At 43.9% G+C, this 20,194-nt stretch overlaps 1 protein-coding gene across 32 annotated transcripts in view; it reads left to right on the top strand.

The window, feature by feature from the left end:
* The window catches only part of MRTFB (myocardin related transcription factor B), a 351,684-nt gene that overhangs the window by 123,324 nt on the left and 208,166 nt on the right, over nucleotides 1–20,194 (top strand). For 9 of the 32 annotated variants that reach the window (XR_013524635.1, XR_013524630.1, XR_013524633.1 and 6 more), the window contains exon 1: nucleotides 12,124–12,165. The exons of 16 other annotated variants lie outside the window; for them this stretch is intronic. The gene's annotated coding sequence lies outside the window, so the exon portion shown is untranslated. Of the gene's footprint in view, nucleotides 1–11,471; nucleotides 11,880–12,123; nucleotides 15,785–17,006; nucleotides 17,161–20,194 lie in introns of those variants that run through there. 7 more of the 32 variants (XR_013524636.1, XM_078344717.1, XM_078344728.1 and 4 more) reach the window with 4 other exon arrangements.

Below are 20,194 nucleotides of genomic sequence, written 5' to 3'. Positions count from 1 at the left end.
CTTCACAGTGACCTGGGCTGACCAGGAATGAACCCAGAATACCCCAGAGCAGGGAGATGTCAAGTCAGTGGGAGGGAGAGCCTATGGAGAGCCCATATTTTCTTAGCTGTATCCAGGAAGCCTGGATGGAATGGACTTGGCAGGCACCAACTTCCTGGGGAGCCAACTGGGCAGCTTCCTGCGGGTACCAGGAGTGCAAAATCACCACTGGGCCCCTGAACCATCAGGGACAATGAAGAACTCGTTTCCAGAATTCCAAGAATACTATCCGTTCTCGGAAGGAATCTTTAGCAAAGTCACTTAGGGTTGGCGGGAAGGGAGGGAGGATGTGGTGAATAATATGAATAATGGTAGCTACAGGGGCATGCTACATAGTTGTAATAATAAAAAGAAGGCAACAGGAATAGAAATAATGATGGCAGCTGGAATCTAGTCCAATTCTTCCTTATGAGCCAGGCAATGTGCCCAAGTTTGCTGAACACATTAATCTCATTGAATTCTCACAATGACTGTGTGAGGTAGGTACTGTCTCAGATGTGTCATTTTACATCTGGGAAACTGAGGTCCAGAGGAATGAAATATGGTGCTTGTAGTTGCAAAACTAAAAGTGGCAAAGACTAGATTAGAACTCTGAACTTGCTTTCTTAAATATTATTCTGTGTGTCTTACTGGATGGGCCTTTTAAAAAACTCATACTTATTATTTATTTATTTATTTGTTTGTTTGAGATGGAGTCTTCTGGCACCCAGGCTAGAGTGCAGTGGTGTGATCTCAGCTCACTGCAACCTCTGCCTCCTGGGTTCAAGCGATTCTCCTGTCTCAGCCTCCTGAATAGCTGGGATTACAGGTACGAGCCACTATGCCCGGCTGATTTGTGTGTTTTTAGCAGAGACGGGGTTTCACCATGTTGTCTTGATTTCCTGACCTTGTGATCCACCCGCCTCAGCCTCCCAAAGTACTGGGATTACAGGCATGAACCACCGCATGTGGCCTTATTTTTATTTTTTTGAGATAGAGTCTCACTCTGTCTTCCAGGCTAAAGTGCAATGGTGAGATCTTAACTCACTGTAACCTCTGCTTCCTGGGTTCAAGCGATTCTCGTACCTCAGCCTCCTGAGCAGCTGGGATTACAGGTGCGTGCCACCACGCACAGCTAATTTTTTTCTATTTTTAGTAGAGATGGGGTTTCACCATGTTGTCTAGGCTGGTCTTGAACTCTTGACCTCAAGTAATCTGCCTGCCTCGGCCTCCCAAAGTGCTGGGATTACAGGCATGAGTTACCACACCCAGCCTAAACTAATACATATTTATTTAATCCTTTGTATAACTCATTATTGATATAGTATTTTTTCCTTTTATTTTTAGTTGCCACATAATAATTGTACCTATTTATTGGATACAGATATTTTGATACTTACAATACTGGAATCAGTGTAATGATCAGATCAGGGTATTAACATATATTAACATACCTCAAACATTTATCATCTTTGTGTTGTAAATATTCAAAATTCTCTCTTCTAGCTTTTTGAAAATATATAATATAGTTATTTACAGTCACCACACAGTGCTACGGAAGCCTGGAACTTACTGCTCCCACCTAGCTGTAATTTTGCTAGTCCGTCAATCAACCTCTCTGTATCCTCCTCTCCCTGCTACCTGGAAGGGTCTGCCTTGTACGCAGTAGGCTTGCTTTTGCTAAGTATTCAGGTGGTCATGGCTGACATTTTAGTACAAGTGTTAGGATGCCAATCAGATGACCCAAGGACAAGACGACAAGCTCTGGCCTCCACCCAGATACAATTGAATGACCGAGGCATCCAGTCGGCAGGTGCAGGGCCATTTGCAAGGCCTCCCTGTGGGAGATGGTCACAGCACATCAAACTGAATGTTTGCGGATTTTGCCTCCAAACCCTGACTGTTCCGGTGTTTGCAGGCAAGGGTGTGAGAATGGAGGAAAGTCATGCTGGGTAGAAAGACAGGCATGAGCCAAAACAGAGGTGTGAAATGGCATGGCATATGCCTAAAAAGAGCGGCAGCTCGGAGTTGACTAGAAGATGAGGTTCAAGGTGAAGGGGAAGACAATAGCTAAAGCTGGAGAGATAACCAGGGGCCTTGTGCGAACAGCGGGGCTTTGGACTTTAAATATGGAAGGACCCGGGTCTGAATTCCAATTCAGCTATATACTCACTGTATGATCATGGGCTACATTTCAGAACCCTTCTAAGCTTCCATTTTCTTTTCTTTTCTTTTTTGAGACAGAGTCTCACTCTGGAGCCCAGGATGGAGTGTAGTGGTGCAATCTTGACTAATTTTTGTATTTTTAGTAGAGATGGGTTTCACCATCCTGGCCAGACTGGTCTTGAACTCCTGACTTCATGATCTGCCCGTTTCAGCCTCCCAATGTGCTGGGATTACAGGCATAAGCCACCAGCCTCAATTTTCGTATCTGGAAAACAGAGAGACACATTAATTTCTCTTTTTTTTCTGAGACGGAGTCTCGCTCTGTTGCTCATGTTGAAGTGCAGAGGTGCAATCTCAGCTCACTGCAACCTCCACCTCCAGGGTTCAAACAATTCTTCTGCCTCAACCCCTGGAGTAGCTAGGATTACAGGCGCATGTCACGTTGCCCAGCTAATTTTTGTATTTTTAGTAGAGACGGGTTTCACCATGTTGGCTAGGCTGGTCTCAAACTCCTGACCTCAGGTGATCTGCCTGCCTTGGCCTCCCAAAGTGCTAGGATCACAGGTGTGAGTCACTGTGCCCAGCTGAGACACATGATTTTATGATATATACATTAGGCTGAGAGCCTATACACTTGGTCTTGAGTCACACAATTGGTGAATGGATTTGCCAGGGAGCACCTCGCACCTCTATTTTTATTACAGGTCAAGCTCTATAGTTCATAAAGCTCTCATATATTCTCACTTCATTTTGTAGGTGTCAGGTGTCTTATCCTGTTTGAATTTTCATTTTTCTTTCTCGGCACCACTCTGGTCCAATCTATGTGGCCCTCAAGGGTAGGGACCGCATCCTTCTGTAACATCATGAGTGGTCCATGGTAATGCAGGGATCTCATCCTTGGCAGTCCCTGGGGAGCTCCAGAAATCTGCAGAGATCTGGGCCTCATCCAAGAGGTATTGAACCAGAATCTTTAGGACTGCTGCCTGAGCTTTTACTCTTATGCAGGTGGGGTTTGGAACCACAGCAGAAATAAGTTCAAGGGAATCACTGAGCAAGTGACCATCCTAGATAACTCAGGCAGGACAGGCTAGTGCACACTATGGCAGCCATCAGCCAGGAGCTGCTTAAAACACACAGAGTTTGTGTTTTGCTCATTATGTGCCCCTGATGGATTGGCTGGGGGCTCTTCTCAGCAGAGCTACCGACATCATGGACATTGCTGTTTGCCCGACCAGAGAGACAGAGCTCTGGCCCAGAAGAGACACATACACCCTCGATTTACACTCCTTGGCCAGAGCTAGTCAGATCACCTCACCTAAGTGGACCAGGAAGAGTGAAGCTCTGCGTGTGCCCAGAAGCTGGGGAGCCTGAAGTCATTGGTAGACAGCACAGATGACTGCCAGGCTCTATGAAGCTGCATCACTAACTTCATTTTACAGCGAGACTTCAGAAGCTTGTTCAAGGCCAGATAGTAAATATGGAGCTGGAGTTGAGCTCTTTTTTTTTTTTTTTTTCTTTATTTTCGGTCTGGCTCAAGGTCATACTTTTTTTTTTTTTAATGCAACGAAGCTGGATAGTGCATGGCACTCAACCTAGTGGTTAAAAGCCTGGAATCTGGACTGCCTCCAGACCTTCAGCTCTGCCACTTACCAGAAGTGTGAGCTGGGCAAGTAACAGAACCACTTTACACCCATCAAAGAGAGACTCAACAGAGGGAGAGGGCCAAGAAAGGATGTGTTTTCCGGAATGAAGTGTTTGGAGCCAGGTAGAGCTTGCCTGAGTAGGATTGGTATTGTGGGGAAGGAACAGATTTTAAAACTGCACAGAATTTAAGGTGGTTTCTGACATAGCCAGGGAGGATGCGTGCTTATTCCCCAGAAATTGTTTCCTTCCTCCCTATACCAGTGTAAATATTTGGGCTTCAAAAAACAGAGGAGCCAACTAGAGTTGGTTTGACCACATGCATTAGCTCAGGGAAGAGGATGTCCAGAGCTTTTTGGGTCTGGGGTCAGTCCAGCAGCTTGGTGATATCATCAAGGACCCAGGACTTTTTTTTTTTTTTTGAGACAGGTTCTGGCTCTGTCACCCAGGCCAGAGTACAGTGGCACAGTCACAGCTCACTGAAGCCTCAAACTTCCAGGCTCAAGCCATGTTCCTGCCTCAGTCTCCTTAGTAGCTAAGACTACAGGCACATACCACCACTTCTGGCTAATTTTTATATTTTGTAGAGGTGAGAGTCTCGCTATGTTGCCTAGGCTGGTCTTGAACTCCTGACTTCAAGGGATCGCTGTGCCATAGCCTCCCAAAGAACTGGGATTATAGCCGTGAGCCACCCATCCAGCCTCCAGGATCTTTTGGTGTCTCTGCCATGCATGCCTTGTTTTAAGGCCCATTCCCTTCACAGTTGCAGGGAAAGCCCTTGGTGGCAACTGAGGTTCCAGGTAAGCAGGGAGAGTGGGCTGGCTTCCTGGGTTCTCTCTTACAGCACAGAAAGTTTGCCTCCCCACAGCCCCCAGTAAGCCCCTGTCCATGTCTCACAGGCTCTGATTGGTTTTGGCCTGTAAGGGGTCCACGTCCTTGGATGGAAATGCAAGCTGGTTTAAGTAGAAAGGGGAATGCAATAGAGGATGTTAGGTATCCCACAGAATCATTGGAAGGGCCAGAGAAAAGAACTTGAGGCTAAGCTTCTAGGAAAAATGCCCCAAACCACACTGCAGGCCTGGCCTGACGAACTAACCTCCACCCTGCTCCTGCGCCATGAAGCATCAGTGCCAGGAGGCTGCTCTCACTTTAGCCGCTGCTGCCGCCGTCAGCACGGGGACTGCTGTGCCATTGGGAGCTCGACCCTGCAACCACTATCCCCAAAGCTGGCTGCTTTGGCCACTGATCACATCAACATTCTCATGGGTTACCTCCTGGTGGCAGAGCCAACATCACATGGCTTGTCTTGGTTGCAAGGGAGGCAGGAGATTTGCAGCTCAATATCTTCTCTGGGGTGCCAGGACTCACAATGTGAGATTTCCTCAAAGACAGATAGGTCAGATAGGTTACAGGTATGACACTATCTGCTACATCCTGCCCATCTTTGATCCAGCACTGGGTGTGGCAGAGGTGGAGGATTGAGCTCAGATTGACCAACAGGAATGATGAGTATGTGGGGACCAACATTGCTCACAACACCCTTCTGCCTCTGGTTTGGTTTCTTTCTCTCCATTGCCTTCCTGTGCTCGGGGTGCACATGTGTCTCAAGATGTCTTTTTTTAAAATCACATGTATTGTTATATATTATGCCAAAATCACACAATCTAATCGATTGGTTTTAATTATAATTTCAGGGACACATGTGCAGATTGGTTCTACAGCTAAATTGCATGTCGACAGGGTTTGGTGCACTTATTATGTGGTCACCCAGGTAATCAGCATGGTACCCAATAGGTGGTTTTTTGATCCTCACCTCCTCTCCTCACCTCAAATATGCCCAAGTGTCTACTGTTCCCTTCTTTGTGTCCATGTCCATTCAATGTTTAGCTCCCACTTGCAAGTTAGACCATGCGGTGTTTGGTTTTCTGTTCCTGCATGAGTTCACTTAGGATAATGGCCTGCAGCTCCACATTCCATTTGGTCAATCTGAGCTCAGTCCTACCACCTTTGCCACAGCCAGTGCTAGGTCAAGGATGGGCAGAATGTAGCAGACAGCTGTTGTATCTGTAGCCTATCTGTATTGAGATGTCCATCCTGTAAAGGACATGATCTTTTTCTTTATGGTTGCATAGTATTCCATGGTGTATATGTACCATATTTTCTTTATCCAGTATACCATTGATGGGCATTTAGGTTGATTCTATGCCTTTGCTATTGTAAGTAGTGCTGCAATGAACATACATATGCATGTATCTCTGTGGAAGAATGCTTATTATATTCCTTCAGATATATACCCAATAATGGGATTGTTGGGTCCAATGGTAGTTCTGTTATAAGTTCATTGAAAAATTGCCAAACTGCTTTCCACAGTGGCTGAACTAATTTATATTCTCACCAGCAGTGAATAAGCATTCCCTTTCCTCCACAGCCTCGTCAGGATCTGTTATTTTATTACTTTTTAATAATAGCCATTCTGACTGGTGTGAGATGGTATCTCACTGTGGTTTTGATTTGCATTTTTCTAATGATTAGTGATGTTGAGCATTTTCTTTGCTTGTTGGCTGTGTATATGTCTTCTTTTGAAAAAGGTCTGTTCATGTCCATTGCCCACTTTTATAATGGGGTTGTTTTTTGCTTGTTAATTTAAGTTCCTTACAGATTTTTGAATTAGATCTTTGTAAGACGCTTAGTTTGCAAATATTTTCTCCCATTGTGTGGTTTTGTTGCTTACTCTGTTGATAGTTTCTTTTGCTGTGCAGAAGTGCTTTAGTTTAATTAGGTTCCATTTGTTGATTTTTATTGCAATTGTTTTTGTCATCTTCATCACAAAATCTTCGTCAGGCCCTGTTTCTAGAATGGTTTTTCCTGGGTTTTCTTCAAAAGTTTTTGTAGTTTGAGGTTTTATATTTAAGTCTTTAATCTATCTTGAGTTGATTTTTATACATAGTGTAAGGAAGAGGTCCAGTTTCAATCTTCTGCATATGGCTAGCCAGTTATCCCAGCACCATTTATTGAAAAGGGAATCTTTTCCCTATTGCTTGTTTTGGTCAAATTTGTCAGAGATCAGTTGGTTATAGATGTGGTTTATTTCTGGGAGCTCTATTCTATTCCATTGGTATATGTGTCTATTTTTGTATCAGAACCATACTGTTTTGGTTATTGTAGCCTTGTAGTATGGTTTGAAGTCAGTAATGTGATGCCTCTGGCTCTGTTCTTTTTTTTTTTTTTCCCTCCTGCCCACCTATTGGCTCTGTTCTTTTTGCTTGGAATTGCTTTGGCTATTTGGGTTCTCTTTTGGTTCTGTATGAATTTTAGAATAGTTTTTTTCTAATTATGTACAGAATTTCATTGGTAGTTTGATAGGAATAGCACTGACTCTGTAGGTTGTTTTGGTAGTATGGCCATTTTAACAATATTGATTTTTCCTATCCATGAGCATGGGATGTTTTTCCATTTGTCTGTGTCATCTCTGATTTTTTTCAGCAGTATTTTGTAATTCTCATTGAAGAGTTCTTTACCCTCCCTGGATAGCTGTATTCCTAGGTATTTTACCCTCTGTGTGGCTATTGCAAATGTGATTGCATTCTTGATTTGGCACTCAGCTTGGATGCTATTGGTGTATAGAAATGCTACTGATTTTTGTACATTGATTTTGTATCCAGGAACTATACTGGAGTTGTTCATTAGATTTAGGAGATATGGGGCTGAGACTATGGTTTTCTAGGTATAAATCATCATATTATCTACAAACGGGAATAGTCTGACTTCCTCTCTTCCTATGTGGATGTTTTATATTTCTTTCTCTTGCCTCATTGCTCGGCTAGGACTTCCAGTACTAGGTTGAATAGGAGTGGTAAGAGTGGGCATCCTTGTCTTGTTCTGGTTCTCAAGGGGAATGCTTTCTGCTTTTGCCCATTCAGTATGATGTTGATGATGTCTCTTAAAGCTTGGCGTGATGGTGCAACTGTAGTCTCAGCTACTCAAGAGGCTGAGACAGGAAGATCCCTTGAGCCCAGGAGTTCAAGGCTGTGGCATGCTATAATCACCCCACTGCACTCCAGCAGGGGCAATATAGCAAGACCTATATCTAAAAAAAAAGAAAGATGTATTTTAAGGCCCTGGTCCACCCTGACCTCCCAGTCACCAACACTTAGCACTTACCTACTTTTTGCTGATCTCTAGAATGCTCTCTCCTCTCCTTTCTGCATAGTTCTGATTCATCCTTCAGAACTGAGTTCAAGTAAGTTCTTTCCTATCCTTCCACCCAGCTATTTTTTTTTGTCATTTGCCCTTCTTTTTCATTCTACTTATTACATTGTATTTAAACATTTGTTGGTTTAATTATTTGATTAACACCTCTCTCTCCCTCTAGACCACAAATGCCACGAAAGCATGGACAATACCTCTCTTGCTCATAGTTATTAACATAGTAGCTGGCACTGAAGTGCTTAATACATTTTTTATTGAATGAATGTGCATAAAACAAACCCTATTATAGGACTTCATAAAATTCTTCTTGGATCAAAAGACATTTTAAGAGTGCTTTTTTGGAAACCATACCTTATTTTAAATAAAAAAAAAATTTTTATTGTTTGTTTTTTTTGAGATGGAGTCTCTCTCATCCAGGCCGGAGTATAGTGGTGCAATCTCAGCTCACTGCAACCTCCACCTCTTGGGTTCAAGCAATTCTCCTGCCTCCGCCTCCTGAATAGCTGGGATTACAGGCGTGTGCCACCATGCTGGGCTAATTTTTTTATTTTTAGTAGAGATGGGGTTTCACCATGTTGGTCAGGCTGGTCTTGAACTCCTGACCTTGTGAGCCGCCTGCCTTAGCCTCCCAAAGTGCTGGGATTATAGGCATAAGCCACTGTTCCAGGCCTATTTTTTATTTTTTAAAACTTCTATTTATTTATTTATTTAGAAATAGTCTTGCTCTGTTGCCCAGGCTGGAGTGCAGTGGCACAATCTTGGCTCACTGTAACCTCTGCCTCCCAGGTTCAAGCGATTCTCCTGCTTCAGCCCCCTGAGTAGCTGGGACTACAGGTGCCCACCACCACACCTGGCTAATTTTGTATTTACAGTAGAGATGGGGTTTTACAATTGTGGTCAGGCTGGTCTCAAGCTCCTGACCTCATGATCCTCCCACCTTACAGACATGAGTCACTGAGCCTGGTCACTAAATTTCTTATTTTTAAGCGCTGTTGGTTAATTTGATGGAAACCGTACTTTAAACCTTTAGAGGCATGTATATTAGAATCAACACTCTTTGTGTTTGTGTTTTGAGATGGAGTCTTGCTTTGTCACCCAGGCTGCAGTGCAGTGGCACAATCTCGGCTCACCGCAACCTCTGCCTCCCAGGTTTGAGCAAGTCTCCTGCCTCAGCCACCTGAGTAGCTGGGACTACAGGAGACAAAATTTGTATTTTTAGTAGATGCAGGGTATCACCATGTTGGCCAGGCTGATCTTGAACTCCTGACATCCACCCGTCACAGCCTCCCAAAATGCTGGGATTACAGACATGAGCCACTGTGCCTGGCCTGCGTTTTTGGTTTTTTTAGAGATGTGGTCTTACTCTTTTGCCTAGGCTGGAGTGCAGTGGCACGATCATAGCACCCCGCAGCCTCCTACTCCCTCTCCCTCTCACCAGTAGCTGGGACTATAGGCACAAACCACCATGCTTGGCTAATTTTTAAATTTTTGTAGAGACAGGGTATCATTATGTTGTCCAGACTGGTCTCAAACACCTGGCCCAAAAGTGTTGGGATTACAGGAGAGAGCCACCATGCCTGGCCAGAATTACCCATTTTGTTTGTTTACTGTTGTTGTTTGCAAACAATAATGCCCTTGTGGTCTTGTTATGCCCACCCCATGATGATCACTTCCACAGGGAGCCTTTGTCACTGATGGGAAAGTATGGCACACCTTGTGTTAGGATAGAAACCTGAATTTGGCACAGCAAGACCTGAGGGTAGTGGCAACTTCAGTTCCTATGATGTCACTTTGGTGTTAACTTCCTACCTTTTTTTTTTCTTTTGAGACGGAGTCTCGCTCTGCCACCCAGGCTGGAGTGCAGAGGCGTGATCTCAGCTCATTGCAACCTCTACCTCCTGGATTCAAGTGATTCTTGTGCCTCAGCCTCCATAGAGCTGGGATTATAGGTATGTGCCCCCCTACACCTGGCTAATTTTTGTTATTTCAGTAGAGACAGGGTTTTACCATGTTGGCCAGGCTGGTGTTGAACTCCTGACCTCAAGTGATCTGCCTGCCTCAGCCTCCCAAAGTGCTGGGATTATAGGGGTGAGCCACTGCACCTAGTCTGCTGTTAACCCTTAACCACACCAAAATTCTCTCTTTTTTTTTTTTTTTTGAGATGGAGTTTTGCTGTTGTTACCCAGACTGGAGTGCAATAGTACGATCTTGGCTCACCGCAACCTCCACCTTCTGGGTTCAAGCAATTCTCCTGCCTCAGCCTCCCGAGTAGCTGGGACTACAGGCGCGTAACACCATGCCCACCTAGTTTTTGTATTTTTAGTAGAGACAGGGTTTCACCTTGTTGACCAGGATGGTCTCGATCTCTTGACCTCGTGATCCACCCACCTCGGCCTCCCAAAGTGCTGGGATTATAGGCATGAGCCACTGTGCCCAGCCCAAAATTCTCTTAAGAAGTTTCAGCTCAATTTTTTCTTTGGTTTTGTTTTTGCCTATGAAGTGACTTCCAAGTCATATCTTTAAAAATATTTGAGTGGCTTTTCCTTTATGAGGGGTGCCTTTTATAAAGCAGATTGCCCATCCCCCATGAAATTGGGAAGAGATTGCTTCAGGAGAGCTGGTCTCCTTTCATGATTAGGAGGAAGTACTAGAATAATTCTATTTCAAAAAATATTGTTTTCAGAATTACTTATTTCATTCAGAAATAAAAGTAAAAACTAATTTGATTTTAGAGACAGAATCATGCTCTGTCACCCAGGCTAGAGTGCAGTAGTGTGATCTCAGCTTACTGCAACCTCCACCTTCCAGGTTCAAGCAATTCTCATGCCTCAGCCTCCCGAGTAGCTGGGACTACAGGCGTCCTCCACCATGCTCGGCTAATTGTTGTATTTTTAGTAGAGATAGGGTTTCGCCTCTCCTGATTTTCGGGCAGCCGGCCCAGGTGAGCTAGCTCATGTTCACTTGCTTGCAGAACAGGGGCTTCCTACAAGGCAGTGCTGGGCTCTGGACTCTGACCCAGGTTCAAATTCTGTCTCACAATGGAAACAGGTTACTTTCTCCACCTCCAGGATTGCAAGAATATTGATATGACCTTGATATGCCTGCATTTAAATGTTAGCCCCTCCTCTTTACAAACGATTTTACAAAATTACACTAAGACTTAACCCTGGGAAGAAGTCACACTTTTCTCTGTACTAACACCATGTACATTCTTATTCTCTGTCCTGTGTGCCATTCCATCATTCTCTTTACCAGCAAAACGCCAGCAGTGTTAAGGAGGAGACAGACCCGAATAAAAATAGTCACACAGCCTTCAGAGCCGGCACAGGGGCTTCACAGGCCTTAGGAAGTTTGTGCAGTGAGGGAGAAGCACTTTACTGTCGCCAGCTCCAATGAAACCAGAGAGATTGTAGCAAACGACCTCCTAGGAGCTCCTCCTCTCACCTTGGTGAATCTTGGAAGAGAGTGAAGACTGGGGCTGAAAGGCAGCGCCTTGAGCCTTGAGCGGAGAAAGGGACAGGACCTGGGGTCTGACACTGAGGTGCAGAACTGGCGTTTGGGTTGGGCATCAGATAACTCCAGATCCTAACACCCTGGCTGTGTGACATGGAGCCGTTAATGTACTTCGCTTGCCAGGCCTCCATTTTTCCCCTTTCAGGAATGGGGAGACTAGTAATACCCACTTTTGGGAGCAGTGCGAGGACCGAAAGGGGCTAAGTGCTTGCAGCGCAGCGAGCACTCGGACGGGTGGCTGCGGTCACCTAAGCCGCCGCCGTCCAAACCTTTGCAGAGGGTCAGGGCTAAGCCCCGGACAGGCGCATGCGCACGCGCACCCGGCCGGCCAGGTGAGGAGACGGCCGCTTCGCACCTGGGCTTGAACCCTTCCCCGTCACGGGGGTGGGCAGAGGGCACGCAAGGACGGGGAAGAAGTTGGGGGGGTAGTCGTGATAGTGGACGGGCTTGACCCTTGAGGCTGGGTGGGCGGCGTCCGGGGAGCGCGCCGAGCTGCTTACAGGCTGGGGTCCCCGCGCGCCGCCGGGAGGGAGGGGGAGTGCCAAGGGGAGCGAAGTCTCGCGAGATCGCACGGCCGCGGCGGGAGCTACGGCGGCGGTGGCGGCGGCGGTCTGGGAGGTGAGCGGCGGGCGCGGCGGCCGTTGGGGGCTAAGGCGGGGTGAGCGCGGCCGAGACCGAGGGCCGGGCGCGAGGGTGGGCCCGGTGAACGTCCCGCGTCCCGGGCGGCCGTCCCTGTTCGTCCCCACAGCTGCTGCAGCGCCGCTTGGTGCGCGCTGTCCCCGGGACTCGCGCGGGGCGGGGCGGGGCGGCTGGGGCCGCGGGCCGGTGCCCCCACCACTGGTCCTCGCGCCCGGACGCGACTCCGGGGCCGCCTCAGTGTCCCTCTCGACGACGGGTTGGCCCTACTAGCAGTGGCAGCGGCATTTATGGAGCCTCTGCTGTGTGCTGGGCACTTAACTTGCGCGCTTCCCCCCCGGGGCTGCAGAGAGTTGGAGCGCCCGGGCCGAAGCCACACTGTGGGGAGGTGGTGGGAGGGGACCCGGACCCTGGCGCCCCCTTCCTCTTTTCACCTCCCTCTCCCCCCGGTCCTTTTACACCGGGGTCCCGACGAGGCTGCAGAGGGGTGTTTGGGAGCGCCGTGAAATTGAATGCAGCTTGGTGTATGGGTTTCTTGGGAGAGAGTTTTTCCAGGGCTTTTGTCTGGTTCCTAAAAGGGTCCCCGACCCCCAAATGGTCAAAAACCATTGTTTGGCCCTGCGTGGGAGCAGAGGTGGGCTGAGAGCTGCGGGCGTGTGCTGGGGGTGGGGTGTCAGGCCCAGTGAAGTGGAATATTGGAGCTCAGGGCATGCCTTAGGCAAAGGAAACACTTCTAAAGTTTGATTTTTGTTTCAGCACGCGATTCCACTCTTGGTAACAGTGGTTCTCAACCTCTACAGAATCAAAGCCCATTCTTCCCCTTTGTAGCAAACATCTATAAAGCCCACTTTACTACCCTGGAATGAAATTCATAAACAATGTAACCTCCCTACACACATCACTAAAAAGCAGTATGTTGGTTTGAAGTTTAAGAGTGAAATAGAGAACAGTATATGACAGGCGTTGCTGTATCATTCACATCTAGTACATACTCTTGTGCTAGACGACAGCATATACTGTAGTGCTTGTGCCTGCTTATTATAATGAGTACGTTTGGATTGGTTTAAAAAATTAGGCCGAGTGCCGTGGCTCACGCCTGTAATCCCAACACTTTGGGAGGCTGAGCTGGGCCAATCACGAGGTCAAGGGATTGAGACCATCCTGGCCAACATGGTGAACCCTGTCTCTACTAAAATACGAAAATTAGCTGGGTGTGGTGGCACGCACCTGTAAGTCTCAGCTACTCTGGAGGCTGAAACAAAAGAATTGCTTGAACTCGGGAGGCGCAGTGAGCTGAGATGGCGCCACCCACTCCAGCCTGGTGGCAGAGCGAGACTCCTCAAAGAAAAAAAAATTACCAGGAGCTATTTCAAACAAGGGCAAGCCTGGGCAATATAGCCAGACCCATCTCTACAAGAAAAGAAAAAATTAGCTTGGTGTGGTGGTCCACACCTATAGTCTCAGCCACTTGGGAGGCTGAGGTGAGGGGATCACTTGAGCTCAGGAGTTAAAGGCTGCAGTGAGCTGTGATTGCACCACTACACTCCAACCTGGGCTGCAGAGCGAGGCCCCCTTATCCAACCAAAGAGCAGAGATACGGATGGAGGTTGCGTGGGTGGGGAGTGGGGGTTTGAAACACCTAGGTTGGGATAACCTATTTCTTGCGAGTTAAAAACCTAGATTGAACTAGGGATAACATGGCAAGACCACAGACTGTCTCAGTCAGCACGCAAATAATGTTAGCATAAGCCCTCCACAGATCCATATTTTCAGACTATATTGTAGAATATCTTTTGTGTCACACACTTTGAGGTACTGCTACTCGAAGGGACAGTACTGGCTTCCTAACAATTACCGTCAGTAATAATAAAATATTAACAAGGTTGAAAATTTTGGGTTCAATATCAGTATCTCACTTGTGAATATATGCTCAGTATTCTGATATTGCAATTGTATGTTAACGGTGTGTGGTGTGAGGAAGCGATCACAAATGTTTAGACAGTTTTCCCTCACTGTGTTTAAGCTTCCCTTGCCACTTTCTCCTACTGGAGTTTCCCCGCAATTTCTTGTAAAAACTTTTAAATACTGTAAAGTAATGCCAGTTTATAGTGGGCTTAATCTGCCTGGACATTGGAAACATTCGTACCAGGCGAATCTTCGTTATACAGATCTGTCCCACCTATGTGTTATGTGAAGTCTTCTAGATCCAGGCCCCCAAACCCTACATGCCAGCGATGCCCTCCAGTCTCTTTGATAACTAAAAATGCTCCTTAGGGGCAGTTCCAGCTCCTTGGAGAAACACCTGAAGAGCAATGTTATCTAGTCAATTATAATAGGAAGGGGGCTACAATTTAACTGACAGTTTTTGCTAAAATTTTTTTTTTTTCTTTCCGAAGTGTCTGATGTACAAAAAAGGCATGCTTTTGGGTTAGTGGCACTTTCATTGATTATTCTAGAATCTCAGATGGGAGGCCAGGTTAGTACCTGTTTCCCTCTGTCTGAAAGATTGCCTGTGTTTGATGGAAATGTTGACAACTAAACACTTGAATCAAGTAGTAGATTGAGATTAGAATGGAGTTGGGAGGCGACAGCAATAGTATGTAGAATGAAAAGTCTTAGTTAAGTGTAAACTAGTGTAGTCACCTTTTAAACAGCTGCTTGTGCTTACTAATATTTTTATTAGAGAATATGGAAAATGCAGGTGTATTCAAAGGTAAAAATCAAAATTATCTATAATCACATAGGCCAGTAGTCCTCAAGGTGTGATTTGTTAGAAATTGTCATTTCATTTCAAACTCTACTAGTCTTGCTGCAAAGGGGAAAATGCAAATTGAGTTAAGAAAGTTAATCTCAGACCACTTATATGTTACCTACGTATGATATTTACATATGTAACAATGTCACCTACATTATACATTTCTTTAACTCTTGTTTAAAAAAGTTTATTTGGAGTTTTTTGTTGAATAGATAAGTTGCTTCTTGCTGTAAGATGCAACTTATCTATTCAACAAAATAGATAACACTAATAATAAGTTGCATGTTATGTTTGCAAGGTGCTCTGAAAACAGACTTGTAGGTAATGACTGTTGTCAAAATAGAAGGCCAAACTTTAAATTATCTAGAGTTAGAGACATTGAACACTATTGAGGTGGAAAATTATCCAGATTGAGAGTAATGAGTTTATATTAATTTGAGCAAGCAGTATCTTGTGCCAGGGTAAAAGAGGGCATTACTGGTTTTTAAAATGAGAACTTTAAAAAATATTCACCTGTGTGTAAAAGATGTTGATTGAAATGTTCCAATTTTCTAGGCATAGGGGATAGATTGTTGAATGGACAATAGTTCATGCCTTTATGAAGTTTTACATTTGAGAGACACAAATGTTAACTAGAAAATGAATACTATGTGCATATCTCTGATGTGTAATTAAGGTATTTTATTGATTTTTTTTTTTTTTTTTTTTTTTTTTTGAGGCAGAGTCTCACTCTGTCGCCAGGTGCCAGGCTGGAGTGCAGTGGCACAATCTTGGCTCACTGCAACCTCCACCTACTGGGTTCAAGCAATTCTCCTGCCTCAGCCTCCCAAGTAGCTAGGACTACAGGTACATGCCACCATGCCCAGCTAATTTTTGTATTTTTCGTAGAGACGGGGTTTCACCATGTTGGCCAGGATGGTCTCGATCTTTTGACCTCGTAATCTGCTCACCTCAGCCTCCCAAAGCGCTGGGATTACAGGGCTATTTTACTGATTTTTAAGGTGCATATGTGAGATAGAATGGCATCTTAAAATTAGCATGTTGTTTAGTTGGCAACTTTTCTTCTTTCTTAGTAGGACATTAAATAGGAGTGTGTCGACATTGATGGCGTCTTAGAGTCAATAAAATAGGGAATATGTAAAAATTATTACATAATTTTTATTATATAATTTTATTTCATGAATAGGTAATACGAAACCGTGATTAATGTTTAATAGCAAAAACCTGATTCGAAGGGTGACTTGCAAAATGGAGATACATAACATTTCCTTTTTTTTTTTTTTTTGAGACAGAGTTTCATTCTTGTTACCCAGGCTGGAGTGCAATGGTGCGTTCTCGGTTCACCGCAACCTCCGCCTCCTGGGTTCAGGCAATTCTCCTGCCTCAGCCTCCTGAGTAGCTGGGGATTACAGGCACGTGCCACCAAGCCCAGCTAGTTTTTTTTGTATTTTTAATAGAGATGGGGTTTCACCATGTTGACCAGGATGGTCTCAATCTCTTGACCCCATGAGCCACCGCGCCCGGCAATACATAACATTTCTAAACCCTTTAAACTAGAATTCTTTACTAAGAAGATTCCTGTAGAGATTTTCTCCACCTGTAAAAAAAATGGAGAATCAATGTTTGTAAATATAAGAACCATTTTTAAAAAAATGTTTAAAAGGGAACAAACTGCTTGGTGAATTTTCACGAGGTGCAGATGGTGTGGTTAGTGTGTTTGAGGTAAAGTTAATCAGATAATGTAACCAGGCAGTTGTATGAATATGTTTTGTTGTGTGTGTTTTTTGTTTGTTTGTTTCCATTCTGGAAGATCCACTTACAAATGAAGGTTTTCTCAAATGCTGCATCCTTAAATTGGATCTCAGTGAATCATAGTCATTATTGTTGTTTAAGAAATATATTTTAAAACATACTTACTCTGTGTGAAGTACACAGTTTATATGGGTAGTTAGTTCCATGGTATGCCTCAGCTAGGAAACCTGTGTAAGGACTTTTTTATGTGATATTGAGTGCAGGTTTTACAGCAAACTCAATTACGTGAACACTCTTTTCATACCTTCTTCCGCAGGTGGACTTGGGCTTTGGGTCTCAAAGTGTGGTCCCCACACCATCAGCAGCATCCTGGAGCTTGTTTGAAATGTAGACTCTAAGCTTCACTCCAAACCAAGTGGAACAGAATTTGCATTCTAAAAGATCCCTTCCTGGGTAATGCACAGGAACATGTAAGAATCACGGGACCAGATCTGTGGCTGTCAGACTTGAGTGTGTATTACAAGGGTTGCTAGTCTCCTCTGCAGGGGTCTCTCTGATTCAGTAGGTCCGGGCTGGGCCCATAGAATTTGCATTGTTAACTAATTACCAGGTGATGCTGATGCTGCTGGTCCAAGGACCATGCTTTGAAATCATCAGAGTAGGGCTCCTTCTCTTTTTACCTCTTCCTGTTCTGTCTTCTAATTCCTCACCACACCAAATAGCTTTTTAAAATAGATTATTATAATTATATACTTTGTCTTGATTGGAGGAAACAAAAGCACCTTGTCTTATAATTTATGGTGATGGCCACACTAAAATTGCTGATCACTAATTTCAGAGAAAACATAAACTCTGCTTTATTGGTAGTTCTCTTTCGCTTCTTTTTGTGAGGTCCTCTTAACATTTAAAAATTATTTTTGTGTAGATAAAATGTTACTATGGTTCAAAATTTAAATGACACAAGGCATATTTGGAGAAATCTAAATTCCAATTGTCTTGATTCTCTCCATAAATAACCTTTCATTTGTTTCCTATAGACATCTTTTTGTGTGTGTAGATACAGATTAGCAAAGATTAATATACTATGTATACTCTTTTTACATAAAATATATATACTATGTGAATATTCTGCCCTTTGCTTTTCTTAAAGTTAATATTATCTTGACATCTTTTCATATTAGTATATACGAAACTTTTGTTTACACTGTGTGTGTGTGTGTGCGCGCGCGCGCGCGCGAGAGAGAGAGAGAGAGAGAGAGAGAGAGAGTGTGTGTGATAGAGTCTTGCTGTGTTGCCCAGGCTAGAGTGCAGTAGCACCATCTCAGCTCACTGTAGGCTCTAACTCCCAGGTTCAGGTGATTCTCCTGCCTCAGCCTCCCAAGTAGCTGGAACTACAGGTGCAAGCCACTAGGCTGGACTAATTTTTGTATTTTTAGTAGGGATGGCCTTTCACCATGTTGGCCAGGCTGGTCTCAAACTCCTGATCTCAGGTGATCCACCTGCCTCAGCCTCCCAAAGTGCTGGAATTAAAGGCATGAGCCACCGGGCCCGGCCCAGAAAACAGTTTTTTTTTAAACAGCTGTAAAATATACATTGGCTGTTTAGCCCCCAGTGATTAATATTTGAGTTGTTTTCAGTCTTAGACTCACAGATGATGCTGTGCTGAATGACCTTGTGCATGTATTATTTTGAATAACCTTGCGCATGTATTATTTTGTATATTTGCAGGCATTATCTATGGAATACATTCCTAGAACTAGGATTCCTAGACAGTGGGCAGTGTGTTTATAATTGGGATAAATACTTTCCTTCTCCAGGGCTGCACTATTTTCAGTTCCTATAAGTAATGTGTGAGACTCCTTGTTTCTCCATAACTTTTCCAACAGTTAACCAACCTTTGGATTTTTGTCAGTCTTGTAGATGAAAAATGATAACTCCATGTAGTTTTAATGTGCATTGCCTTCATTATGAATTGGGCTGAGCATCTTTTCATGTGCTTAAAGGCTATTTGTATTCCTTTTTCTATGAACTATCTGTTCATGCCCTTTGCACATTTTTCTTTTGGATTGATTGCTTTTTCTTCTCAATTTCTATAAATGTATAAGTTAAAGAGATTAGCCCTTTGTGAGGTTGCAGTTTCCCTCAACTTGTCACTTGTTTTTAAATTTTTCTTTCATGTATTTTGGATAAAGAAAGCTTAAATATGGCTTTCTTTACATTTTATGTACTTAACATTAATCTCTTAAGGTATCTGGATTTTACGTCAGAGGCCGCCAAGATTTCTGGAATTTGCCCATGTTTTCTTTTACTGCTTTTATGGTTTTATTTTAACACTTAAATCTCTGATCCATTTAGGATTTATTCTGGTGTTCAGAATGATACATAATTCAACTTTTCATTTTTCCCTGTGACTAGCAATTAATCTTTACCTGTTGGTTTCAGTATTCATCTCTGAATCCAGCTTTATGGTGGTAATGAATTTCTGGATGCATTGGGGTACATCTCTGCACTTTCTGTTCTATGACATTAGTCTTTTTTATTCATATATTAGTAGTACGCTTGTTTTATAAAATGTTTTAATGTCTTTTCTAGTTTCTCCGCGTTGCTTTTTTTTTTTTTTTTTGCAATTCTTGCCTATTTTTCCATGTGAACTTTAGAATTATTTTGTCTAGTTCCAGAAAACACCTTTTAAAGAATCAAGACTATGTTAAATTTATGAACTTAAAATCTATTTGACTTCTCTGAGCCTCAGTTTCCTAATCTGTAAAAGGAGCAATAATGTCTGTAAGAATGCTGGAAGGATTGAAAGAGAAAACGTGAAACTCATCACTTAGTGCCCTTGGTTCACTCCCACCACTGTTGCCAACATGGGCTGAGGTTGCCATTGACTTGTTTTTTTCCCCACTCTTACCCTACTCACTTTCAAAGAAGGAAGAAACCATAAAGAAAAACAATTACAAGACATTAGAATTGAAGTTAAAAGTAAGCTCTTGTTCAGTTTCAGCAGGACAATTAACGTACCTAAAAACAGAGAACAAACAGCCTGGTGTTCAAGTTCCCCTTCTGCTTCTAGACTTGCTGCCTCAGCCTCTCTTGGATGCACCCTAACAATGATGCTGCTTATGTTTCCCAGAGGCGGTGTGTTTCCTGAAACCCCATCCCTCCCACCCAAAATAGATTGCTACCTAATTCTGCCAGTTCAGATCTGTTACTGTCCCCCACATAGTCAAAAACAGTATCTGTCTGCATATAGTTTGTCTGTCATGCAGCTTGGGCCTTGATGGCCTGTAAACTCTGTGAGGAGAGAAACTCTGTTCATCCTGCACACCAAAGAATGCCCTGCACCCAGCAAAAATACTGGCAAAGAATGGACATTCAGATGTTTGTGGAATGAATGAATAATTGACTTTGATCTTTCTTTTGCTTTATATTATGTGTCTAGGTAACTCTTATTTCACCCAGGACACTGTAAGCTCCTGGAATACAAAGCTTACGCCCATCCCT

Source organism: Callithrix jacchus, chromosome 12, assembly GCF_049354715.1.
Source record: "Callithrix jacchus isolate 240 chromosome 12, calJac240_pri, whole genome shotgun sequence".
NCBI classification, from domain to species: Eukaryota; Metazoa; Chordata; class Mammalia; order Primates; family Cebidae; genus Callithrix; species Callithrix jacchus.
The sequence above is the reverse complement of the archived record's forward strand: the minus strand, read 5'-3'. Positions and strand labels throughout refer to the sequence as shown.